Consider the following 11,800-nt stretch of genomic DNA (forward strand, 5'->3'; position numbering starts at 1 on the left):
ACATCTCTATATTCAGCCAATGGACTCTTAAGGCCTGCTTGTGCACAATTTAAGGTTCTTGTTCTTGAGAATTCCTGACTGATTAAAAAAGAGGGAAAACAAAGCTCAAGGTTGCATCTCTTGAAAATGCTAAGCGCAAGGAGTTCAGAAACAGAATAAAAAAGTCATATGTTTTTTGTGGGGTTGGTTTCCCCCAATCCTTGTCTGCTCAAAACTTTAAAATGGGTTGTTTCTCTTTTTTCGTACCTTAAGAAAAAAGATGAAGTGGGAGTAACAATTTAAAACTGCCACAAAACATATGATACAATAGCAGCCAACTGTAGCTCGGTTACTGTTCATGCAGTACTTCAACTAGCAAAATCTCATGTCTGTCTAATCAAAAGATGACTAATCTCTGCCCTATTATAATAGTTACTGTATGGTTTTTCTCCCTCCCCTGCATCTTTCTTTGGTGGCACAGTGATCCTGACCATCCAGATTAGTCACGGCTCCCTTGGCCCACTGTTTACCTATTCTGATCTTCTAAAGGAGCTTGCCAATTTGGGGTTGGGGGCTAACAGAGACCTTCTGAGAACTTAGCAGTGCCGATCCTTGTGCCTGTCTACCCAGAAATAAGTACCATTGAGTTTAATGGAGTTTACACTCAGGAAAATGTGTATAGGATTACAGCTTAAGAATGTGAATTTCAACAGCTGTGAGAAATTGTTGGGAAATCAAAACCTCTCATCTGTGACATTACTGCACAAGATTTGGAAGCACTTGGTGATCTTGGAGCCTTTTGATGAAAACAGCCAATGCATTTGTGTGTGTTTTTGGTGAAATTTGTTTTTATCTAACCTGAGGTATTCCAGATAAAATGGGTTATAATGCTCGGCAATAACAAACACGGCTCTAGAATTTTACATTATTTAGGCCACAAGGTTAGTTTGCTCAAATAGCTTAGTGGAGAGAAGGCATTACTGGTAGATTAGGGTTTGTTAGTTTTGCCAAAATGCTGCCATTCTTTTCAATCCTCCCACACCAAGCAGATGGTCTTTCATTTACTTTACTGCATTCTGAGGTAGATTAATGTATCCCCCCACCCACATTTTCTATCCTGTTGGAAATGCTTAATGTGATTGTATCCTGCCTTTCTAAATTTCTACAACAAAATCTATCCCCCCACCCCACTTCATTAGTTAAGCAGTGTGAAAGTAGCTAAGTATTTGGGTTATGAATCTTGAAACAGCTACATACAGCAAAGGGTTGAAAGACCCAGTAAGAGATAAAATGCATAGTGTCACAAGGAAGGAGGTGCATTTGTAATACTTTACTTAACCTACTTTTTGTTTGTTTTTTCTTCCAATATACTAATAAGCCACTGTGCTCCCATGGGTGTCCTAATAAGATGGTGGCTGACTATGCTGCTCTAGCTTTGGCAGCCCAATGATAGACTGATTAGTCTTTGAGTAGGGTGTATTAATCCATTATAGAATATATATGGAAGGGTCAACTATGCTGGAAGTCAGCATAATGTCTTGACAATTAGTGTTACAAAGTACATATTCAGCCACAGCTGCTTCTGAATGCAGCATTTTTGTGTCTTGTAGCATTTGGCGGATTTTGAAAGGGCTGAGACAACTTGAGTGTAAAAAAACAGGCAAGTAGAGAAAAAAGGGCTAGAGCAACAAACAGCTATGTATACAGAAGCTGCTGCACCAAATAGCCCTTCCCAAGATGCACAGCCCTCAGCAGCTACTGCCCTCACGTTTTAAAACCGTTAACCCACAGGAATGAAAGCCAGAAATGTTTTAAGTTAAACAGATTTTTATAAATCTCTTTATAAGCATTAGTGCCTCATAATGCAACTGTCCATATTTGTTACTGTTGGAGAATATTGTTGAAACTTTGTTAATATGATTTAATATCAGACCAAAGGCCATTCTGTTCCCAAACTAGTCAACCAGAAGCCCACAAATAGAACATGAGCACAATAGCACCCTCCCATTCAGATTCCTGAACAACTGGTATTCAGAGGCACACTGCTTCTGATACTGGAGGGTAATATACAGTCATCATGACTACTAGCCACTGATGGCCTTATCCTCCATGAATTTGCCCAATTCCTTTTTAAACCTGTCCACGTTGGCAGCTGTTGCTACATGTTACGATAATGAATTCCATAGTTTATGTATGTGGTCTGTTATCTGTCCTGAATTTCCCATCATTCAGCTTCACTTGATGACCCTGGATTCCAGCATTATGATTTCCAGTGGATTAGCAGGGCTACATCTAGAAAATACAACAAGCTGCCATTCTTCTGGGTTCATCCCCCTCCCCAAAGACACCCCCCCCCCCGGTCTAAATAAGTTAAGACTTTGGAGTAAATACCTGTAGAAAACACATACATCACCCTTACGGTATGGTGCCATGCACAGCTTACCATCTTGTACCCTGAAGATATTGGTGTATATGTTTTTATGCCCTTTTAGTTTCTGAAATGTTGATGGGTATAGATCATGTCCATACAGAATAGTGCTGTGCCAAATCTGTCCCCTTATTTTCAGGAATTTTTTTCTCTCCCTGTGAAAGAAGCATTGTTTTTTCTGCCTCTTTCACAGGAAGGGGGAGAATTTTGAATAATTTTCACCTTGGGGAGTGGGACTGGGTTTCTACGTACATTTTAAAGTTTGGGATGTGGCTGAAGGTTCTTCTTTCTATTTCTTGGTGTTTTTTACTTGAAAAATGCCCCTAGAACAAGACTGTTTACAGACAGGCTTCTACAGCCCCACATAATTTATTTAACCACTATGAGACCACGTGACCACCCCCTCTCCTATAGGCATTCAGGAAGAACTCCCGGCTTGCAGAAGCTTGTTTGCCCAGGACTCTTTGCAAAGAAGAACAAATGGGACTTTTGGAACTTCAGAAAAACTCAAGCTTGCTTGCTCTTTATTGTTGCAAGGAAGAACAGAGCTTTTTCTAAAGCTCTAAAAGTCCCATTTACTCTGGCTTTGCAGAGAAGCTTCTCAAGGCCTGGAGTGCTTCCCGAATGCCTATTGGAGAAGGTGAGGTCACGTGGTCTCATGGAAGTTCAGAAAGAGCTGCTGCACTGGAGAAGCTGCTCTATAGAGTCCTGAGCTGCTTAAAGTGAAGGTGTTTTTAAAGTTAAAAGAAAGAAAAATAGAAAGAAGACTCCTCAGCCACCATGTACGCTTAAAAATGTAAGCAGAAATGCCAAAAATGGAAGAATCAAACTTTTCGGCACAGCACTCATACAGAATATTGCCTACCTAGCAGGCAGTTCACAGAACACTGGACAATCTGAGTTGCACTAAGGGTTCAGCAGCAGGAAATTGGTATAGTTACTGTTGGCTGAAGCCTGCTCTGCCATTGGCTTTTCCAGGTGCTGCTGTGTTGCAATCCAAGAAAATTTACCTTGGGGGTTGCTTCCAACAGAGAGAGCAAGCAAAGGACAGGCCTGAAAATAGGAATTCAGAACAGTATTTGGATAAGAGAGGGCACACACAGCCCAAGCTTTACTTTTCAGGGCAGGTTTGAGGCTAGATATTGACCTGGTTCACACAAAATAAGCCACTGTGCCTTATTCAAATCATGGCGTGTGTGGGGGTGCAATGTGCGATTTCCATATTCACTGCCTGGATATGGCTTCTTGTGCTGTCCGAACCCGGGCGGCATGGCTTGTTGGAGGGGAAACACCCCTCCAGTAACCCATTAGCTGTTGTAGGGTTATTAGAGGGTTGTTTCCTTCTCCAGCAACAGCCGATGGGTTACTGGAGGGTTGTTTCCCCCTCCAGCAAGCCATGCTGCCCTGGTTTGGGTGACACAAGAAGCTGCACGTGGGCAGTGATTATGGAAATTGTGTCCCAGACGCACTGCAATTTAAAAAAACCCACCATGGCTTATTTTGATCATGCAAACTGGCCAGTGTAAGGCTGTTCCTCTGAATGCAAATAAGTTATATGAGCGGCAGTCCTAAACAGTGTAAGAGTTGTAGTCCATACAGCCAGGCATAACCTGTCTGTGTCTTCAATTTAGGAGGCATGACCCGCCTACACTATTACCATTGCCATGTTGTTGTTTTTAAATTGTCTTGTATAATCCCTCTGTGTGTCTTTGATTTAATTTGAAAACAGTTTTGTGACAGTTTGGGTTACCTCTGAGCTAAGCCAAGAAAAACGGATCAGAAAATGAAATTAAATGCATTATATAAACAAGGATGAAATGCAACTCGGTCTTCTGACATAATTGTTTATATTTGCATAATATTATACATATTTACAATTCCTTAGGATGCCATTGTTTAATAACTTGTTCACTGACCTGGCTATGTGTATGTTATGTAAAATGTCTTAAATAATTTATAATACCTGGCTGGTCAAATGACCAGCTCTATATCCACCATATTACAGTAGCCAGTTACAACTATTTTGAAGCTGTCAAGCGAATAGATTGTATAGACATGAAATTCATGGACTTAGTCCAATGAACTAAAAGATCAACAGGAATGCCAAAAACTTACTTGCCATTGATTTTGTTTTGGAAGCTGTGAGTGAGCCTTTTTAATGAAAGGATGCTACTGATTATTACTTAGTACTCACTGGCACCATTCATGCAATAGCATCCTGATGGTAACACTACGTTGCAGTGTAGTGAAAAGGCATGAAATTCATGCATTGTTTGCTGAGCTTCTTAAGCCAGGGAAATAAGGTTTGTAGGATAGAGTCATTGCATCACATCCAGGCCAGTACTTACTATAAAAATGTGTTATATCATTCATGGAATTTCTAGTGAGCAAAGGCTAATGTTGCCTTGGTATGCATGCTGAAAGAAAATGGATATCCTTTATCCCCAGACTCCATGTTACAAAACAATGAAACTATTTGTATTTTTTGCTGTTTAAGAAGCCCTTGGCTGATCTGGAGGATGTGGGGTGCATAGATGCAAGTTATAACCACCATCCATGCCATTCACTTATTGGCATGAGAAGTGGATATTCACACCCAGTTCCTGCATGAACATTAGAAATCAAGTGGCAAAGGACAAAATCTGGCATCCCATACTGACTTTGGGCCCACTGCACATGGGATTCTTTCACAAAGCTGCGTTCCACACATATAGGGGAAAGGTAGACTTCTGTGTGTTTGAGCAATTAGTCATTTCAAGTAGTTTTAGAAAAATTGCGTATTGTTAGAATTCTAATCTACCAAAAGTAGAAATTTGTTTTCTTGAAAAGGAACATAAGAAGAGCCATGCTGGATCAGACCAAGGGTCCATCTAGTCCAACGTTCTGTTCACACAGTGTCCAACCAGCTGTTGACCAGGAAACCACAAGCAGGAGTGCAACAGCACCCTCCCACCCATGTTCCCCAGCAACTGGTGTACATCCTGCCTCTGGTACTGGAGGTAGCACATAGGTATCAAGCCTAGAAGCCATTGATAGCCTTCTCCAGGAATTTATCTAACCCCCTTTTAAAGCCAAATTGGTGGCCATCACTACATCTTGTGGAAGCGAATTCCATAGTTTAACTATGTGCTGTGTGAAGAATTGCACCTCTAGAAAATCTTGAGAAAATAAGCTTATTGTGAGAGGCAGAATACCACAGCCTACAATCATAAGGTAGTGCTACTGAACTTGGATGGAACTCTGACACTATCAAACATACTCCACAGATTTATTCAATGCTACCTAATACAATATAATAATTACTTTTGTTTACTTTATATTCTTTCTTACAAGAGCTCCATTTACACAATGGAGAAATGCTTAAATATATATTAAGGACTTGTGTACGGTGGGGCTCCAGCTATTACACAAGTGTTGTTATAACCATAATCACATGTTCATTTGTCCAAAAAAGCAACCTAGTCAATGACATCACATTGCCATCAGCCTAGGAAAGTAACAGCAGGATCAATTCTGTAGTTAAGGTGGATTGCATTTTCAGCATTCTATCATTATAAAGTATTAAAATTATTATTTTTTAAAGTGATACAATTTGTCCTATCACTATGAAACTTGGCATGGAGGAATCAGTCTCTTTGGGGTATACAAACTAGGTTTCAGAGAAATGTGATGAAAAATGGCTAAGTTGCTGAAGACTCAGTGGGTCTTCATTTTTGACCCTTTCTTTGCTGGTGAATAACATCTTGAAGCTAACTTTATGGAGGCTGAAATAATTTCCATAATTCAAGTTGTTGTTGTTGTTCAGTCGTTCAGTCATGTCTGACTCTTCGTGACCCCATGGACCATAGCACACCAGGCCTTCCTGTCCTGCGCTCTCTATAATTCAAGTACTCTGTGTCAATATGCCTTTCTAGGTAAAAATACATTGTGTTAAGTTTCAGACATTCTCATTTAACTCACTGCACAAAGAAATGTGAGAAAGTTACAGAGTACATGCCAGTTCTAACCACTGAAGGTAATGAGACGGGCTAGTGCCTCCCTGTGCAAAAAATTTATAAGGGCTCCCTTCACATCCAGCTAATGTCTCCCAAATGGGTTTAAGAGCAGCTGGCAGAAGCTGCCTAGGGCAATGCAATAGTCATATTTTTACTCTCAATCCTTACTCCTGCTTAGCGATGTGTGCCTCAAAAATCTTGCCTGCAATATTTTAAGCAACAAACTGATCATTATGGTTCAATTTCATGCTGAGTAAGTTATCTCCAAATTGTTCTAGAAACTCTGTTTTGAAGGGAAAACCGGAGACGTTTTGTGTGTTTTCCTCCACAACAAAGTAGTGCTGAAGGGAAGAAACTGCGCTCAAAACTTTTATTACCTTGGAGTGTTCATACCCTGCGTACCAACAAAAGTTATCATAGTAGTTTACAAAAGTATTTAAAATACAATAGACAAAAATTACTAGGGAGCAGGGGTGTTGCTAGGCATGGCCTACAGAATCTATTCCCCAGAACTTGAGTGTCCATTGGTGCCAATGTAAGGTTTTTTCTTCTTAGCTTAGTTGCCATGCAGGGGCGTGATTTTCCAGAGGGGTTGCAGCAAGGGAGGGAAAAATTAACTCTCCCCTCCGCACATGTTGCACCCCTCCCCCAATCTCTCCCTGCATGGCAATTAAGCTGAGGGGAAAAAAACCTTTTTCCTATTAATTTGGGATGATCTGGGGCAGGTTGCAAATTAATTGAAGAATTTATTTTATTTGAGATTGTTTGGATGAGAAATTAATTTGCCTCCTGTGAAATTTAAATAAATCCTTGTTGTTGTTCAGTCATTCAGTTGTGTCCGACTCTTCGTGACCCCATGGACCATAGCACGCCAGGCCTTCCTGTCCTGCGTTCTCTCCCGGAGCGTGCTCAAGTCCATATTCATTGCATCAGTGATGCTATCTAGCCATCTCATCCTCTGCCGTCCCCTTCTCCTTTTGCCTTCAGTCTTTCCCAGCATCAGGGTCTTTTCCAGAGTGTTTTCTCTTCGCCTAGTAAGTATATATTTGCATATATAAATATACATCAACATAGACACATTTTATGCAGATTTGAATCCTATGGCCCTCGAATCTTTTAAGTACTTAGCAACACCACTGCTAGGCAGGAGGAAAAGGTGTATTACAGGTTTCTTCCCAGCCAATTGCCCCTCTGCTTCTGTTCTGAATCTCTCTAGGCTACAGCAGCTGTGAGATGAGGTAACCCTAGCCTGAAAATGGTGGTTGGAATAGCCAGATGTTAGTCTTTCAAAAAGCAAGGTAACTTCACTGGAGCTGGGGATGCTGATGTGTCTCACAACTTCTGCTAAGTTTTTTTTTTAACACATTAAAAATTCTACACCTGTTTGCAACTTGAAGGAGTGTCCACCCTACAATCCAGATGTTGATGAACTGCTACTCCCATCACACCTCACAACTGGCCAGTCCAGCTCTGGCTGGTGGTAATTGGAGTCCCAACAACAGGTGGAGAGTCATGGGTTCCCTACCCCTGTGCTTCCTTGTTCTGCTGCTTGTGTAAACCAGGCCTAAAAGACAATGCAGGGGGAGATAGCAGTGGTGCAGTTAGGCAGTTTTGGTCTCTGGATATAACGGTCCTATGCCCCCCTCCCCCACCCCTTTGATATTAACATTGAAAGTAGCACTGAATGACACTGCCTCAGCACCTTGGCAGCTATGCTGTGGGGTGCCACAGAGTACCATCTTGTCCTGAGTGCTTTTTAACATCTATATGAAGCAACTAGGGGTGGTCATTGGGAGATTTGGGGTGAGGTGTCATCAGTATGCTGATGATACCCAGTTCTATTTCTCTGTGACAGTTGAATCAGGAGAGGCCATGCATGTTCTGAACCAGTGCCTGGTTGCAGCAATAGGTTAGATGTGGGCCAAAAAACTGAGACTGAATCCCGACAAGATGGAGACTGTATGGGTGGGTGGTTCTCAGGTATGAGAATTGGGGAGTTGTCATTGGAAGGCCAAGAGACTTCTGTAGTTAGGAGTGCCGATTACCAGCTTCAGTTGATCTACCACCTATGCCCTTTCCTGGACAGGGATAGCCTGGCTGCTATAGTCCACGTATTGGTAATCTCACGTTTAGATTACTGTTGTTGTTGTTCAGTCGTTCAGTCGTGTCCGACTCTTCGTGACCCCATGGACCATAGCACGCCAGGCCTTCCTGTCCTGCGCTCTCTCCCGGAGCGTGCTCAAGTTCATATTCATTGCATCGGTGATGCTATCTAGCCATCTCATCCTCTGCCGTCCCCTTCTCCTTTTGCCTTCAGTCTTTCCCAGCATCAGGGTCTTTTCCAGGGAGTTTTCTCTTCGCATTAGGTGGCCAAAATATTGGAGCTTCACCTTCATTATCTGTCCTTCCAATGAGCACTCAGGGTTGATTTCCTTTAGGATGGACTGATTGGACCTCCTTGCAGTCCAGGAGACTCGTAGGAGTCTTCTCCAGCACCACAGTTCGAAAGCATCAATTCTTCGGCGCTCAGCCTTCCTTATAGTCCAGCTCTCACATCCATACATTACTACTGGGAAAACCATAGCTTTGATTAGACGGACCTTTGTCGGCAAGGTGATGTCTCTGCTTCTTACTATGCTGTCTAGGTTGGCCATAGCTTTCCTCCCAAGGAGCAAGCGTCTTTTAATTTCATGGCTACAGTCACCGTCTGCGGTGATCTTGGAGCCCAAGAAAGTAAAATCTGTCACTGCTTCCATTTCTTCCCCTTCTATATGCCAGGAAGTGATGGGGCCAGATGCCATGATCTTAGTTTTTTTAATGTTGAGTTTCAAACCAGCTTTTGCACTCTCTTAGATTACTGTAATGTGCTTTATATGGGGCTATCCTTGTGATTTGTACGGAAGCTGCTGGTGGTGCAGAATATGGCAACCAAGATGCTGAGTGGAGGGCCTGGCCATGCACATTACATTGGTGTTAAAGCAACTACATAGGCTGCCTACTGGCTACCAAGCCAAATTCAAGGTTTTGTTGCTGCCACATAATACTCTGAACAATTTGGGACCAGGTTACCTGAAGAATTGCTTTCCCTGACCCATTGAGTCACAAGGATCACCAGAGGGAGGCCTTGCTGGGTTATACTGCAACCTGAAGATTGCTAGCTGGAGGCAAGCCAGACCAGGGCTTTCTGTGGCAACACCCAATTTGTGGTATGTCCTTCCCCTTGATATGTTTTAGGTGCCAGTTAAAGACATACCTTTCCAAGCAGGCCTTCCCCGATTGTGCTGCCCAGTTTGATTGTTAGCTCTCTGATTTTAATGTTTTGAGGATGTTTATCTTTTAATTTTGTTTTTAACTGATACATTTTGTATTGTCTATTTAAAATACAATGTTTTAACTGTGGTTATTTTGTATTTTAAAATTGTATGTTGTAAATCACTTCACAATGTCTTTTTAGAAATAGTCAAGTGTACTTACCTCAGTGCAGTAAGCCAGCTCTGCTGCATGTGGAGGCCTTCCTGTTCATTCTGCTGAGTAGGGCCTTGGACTTCTGCCCTAAAGTCCTGACGTGATGGCACCGCTGATAGTTGGATGTGTGGCAGATGGGAATGTTAAGCTGCTGGAAGACTGTCAGAGCTGTTAGAGATCTTAGCACTTTGATCCTGTGTGACACAGACAAGGGAGCAACTGATACTGATCAGCAGTTGCTTGATATAGCCAAGTACCTTGAAGAACTCTTAACGTTGAGCAACATCCCCAAATGGTTTACTCATTGCTCTGTTCTCCTAGAGAAATGATAGGATCTTTCCTCTGTCAACTTAACATCCTCCCTAGGTATAATTTTAGTCCAGTCGCTATAGAGGCACCATGGAGGACTCAGCGGCTATGACTGAGATGAGGGGAGTATAGCAGGAAATGAATGGGCAAGGGCTTAATTCCACACCATATGTTATGAGATGAGATCCCAACTGCTTTAGAAAGAAATGTCTTGTTCATACACACTCAGGAAAAATGTTTTTAATGTATTACACATTTTAAAAGCCCACTGATGACTGCACATATTATTTTAATGAAAGGTGATATTTGATGACGTAGAATCATAGAATAGTAGGGTTGGAAGGGGCCTACAAGGCCATTGAGTCCAACCCCCTGCTCAATGCAGGAATCCAAGTCAGAGCATCCCTGACAAATGGCTGTCCAGCCTCGTCTTGAAGGCCTCCAGTGTGGGAGAGCCCACCACCTCCCCAGGTAATTGGTTCCATTGTCATATTGCTCTTACAGTCAGGAAGTTTTTCCTGATGTTCAGCTGGAATCTGGCTTCCTGTAACTTGAGCCCATTATTCCGTGTCCTGCACTCTGGGATGATCAAGAAGAGATCCTGGCCTTCTTCTCTGTCCTTTCAAGTACTTGAAGAGTGCTATCATATCTCCCCTCAGTCTTCTCTTCTCAAGGCTAAACATGACCAGTTCTTTCAGTCTCTCTTCATAGGGCTTTGTTTCCAGTCCCCTGATCATCTTTGTTGCCCTCCTCTGAACCCTCTGCAGTTTGTCTGCATCCTTCTTAAAGTGTGGTGCCCAGAACTGGACACAGTACTCCAGATGAGGCCTAACCAGTGCTGAGTAGAGGGGAACTAGTACTTCCCAGGATTTGGAAGCTATGCTTCTATTAATGCAGCCCAAAATAGCATTTGCCTTTTTTGCAGCCACATCACATTGTTGGCTCATCTTCAGCTTGTGATCGACAACAATTCCAAGATCCTTCTCGCTTGTAGTGTGGTTGAGCCACGTATCCCCCATCTTGTAACTGTGCATTTGCTTTCTTTTTCCTAGGTGCAGAACTTGGCATTTATCTCTATTAAATGTCATTCTGTTGTTTTCTGCCCAGCGCTCCAGTCTATCCAGATCACTTTGAATTTTGTTTCTGTCTTCCAAAGTATTAGCTATCCCTCCCAATTTTGTGTCATCTGCAAATTTGATCAGCATTCCCTGCACCTCCTCCTCCAAGTCATTAATAAAAATGTTGAAGAGAACTGGGCCCAGGACTGAGCCCTGCGGTACCCCACTCATTACCTTTCCCCAGTTTGAGAAGGTCCCACTGATAAGCACTCTTTGAGTCCGATTCTGTAGCCAACTGTGGATCCACCGGATCGTTGTTTCATCTAGCCCCTTTGAGCTAGTTTGCTCATCAGGATATCATGGGGCACTTTGTCGAAAATGTAACTTTTACACTCTTTTTTAAAATGTCACCCAGTACTTTGAACATTAGAGTTCCTTTTTAAGTGCCATAGATTAGCTAATGCCATCTTCTGTTCACGTAATATCAGACACTAAAATTTGTCTAGGCAGTACGTAATATTTAGGTTAGCCATTCTCTTCTCTGTGTGTGTGCTCAAACAAGGTCC

Source organism: Heloderma suspectum, chromosome 6, assembly GCF_057233095.1.
Source record: "Heloderma suspectum isolate Gila_16-S chromosome 6, 16-S_ref, whole genome shotgun sequence".
NCBI lineage: Eukaryota > Metazoa > Chordata > Lepidosauria > Squamata > Helodermatidae > Heloderma > Heloderma suspectum.